Genomic DNA, 1,365 nt, shown 5'->3' with positions numbered 1-1,365 from the left:
ACAAGAAAAGGCAAAATGTGTGCAAAGACAATTCCATACAACATTTGGCAAGGAACCACCAACCCAAAGATACCTGTACGCATGGATGTAGATATCTGAGGAGACTGGCAGTATTCTAAAACAGCATTGTGGAGGAAAGCCCAGAACATTGGAGGAGGATGTTGAACCAGGTGACTTCAATTTGGCCTTTCATATCACACATTTAGCCTTTTCTTGTGGGGTTATCATAATTCAATATGAAACACAAAGAAGAACTTTAAGCATAGAAACTTAGATATATGGTGTGGTAATTGTACAAGTTTCAACATTCTCAAGTTTATTCAATAAAAAAAGTTGTAAGGCTTCAAAGTTGTTTCATTTCAATGTGGACATCCTGTATAAATCAAACAAATAACAGTCATATTATAACTGACTTTTGAAAAAAAAAAAAAGAAAGAAGTGAAATTACAAACTACCTCTTCTACTTACAACCATCCTAATGCTGCCTTTGTTACAAACAAGAAAGCAGCAAGACAAATAAACAACCTCTTGTTTGCAATCATCCTATCTTTGTCTTGTACAATTAAAAAAAATAGTAGTATTTACAAACTATCTTTTCCATTTTTCCATGATTACAAACTAGTTAAAAAATAAGAAGGGAATGGTGTTTATTAGTCTTGATCATTTTTTTAAACTAAAATATCTAGGCACCAATATTTAAAAAAAACAAATAAAAAATGTATGTGACATCAATTTTTGTAAGCAACTCTGCATTTCTTACTTCTTTAATCAATGAAATTGTAGTAGTTAAGAAAAAATGAAGTTGCTCCTGAGAACAAATAATTTTTGGCCAAATTTTTTTTTCTATGGATGCATATTATATACACTAAATGCACATTTTATGCCATACAAGAACGTTTACCAGTAAAACATTTAACACATAAACCAACTTTAGAAAAAACAAACTGAACAACTTAATATCATGTTTTGATTTAAACTAATATACTTAATAAAATACAAATATTTTTTCCTCAAATTTTTTTTGCTTTTTAACATAAAAAATCTTGGCTAATAATATGAAGTATGGAATGTTTTATATAACATGATCCACAAACAAACAATTTTGCAAATGTAACACTAAATAAAACATACAATGCATGCAAAACTTTACAGAATACACTAGTATTAAAATAATACAGTACTTGAAACTAAACTGGTAAAGAAAACAACAAACAATATACTAGAAAAGTTTCAATTCCAGCATCTAATATAAATCAATGATATCTTCCTTTTTTGAATAGCGCGTCACTCTTAGTCTATCATTTGACCAAACATTTGTTTTACTTTTAAGTATATCTTTGTCTCAAATAAAGATTACCTACCTTC

This window comes from Limulus polyphemus, unplaced genomic scaffold (assembly GCF_000517525.1).
Source record: "Limulus polyphemus unplaced genomic scaffold, Limulus_polyphemus-2.1.2 Scaffold1718, whole genome shotgun sequence".
NCBI lineage: Eukaryota > Metazoa > Arthropoda > Merostomata > Xiphosura > Limulidae > Limulus > Limulus polyphemus.
The sequence above is the reverse complement of the archived record's forward strand: the minus strand, read 5'-3'. Positions refer to the sequence as shown.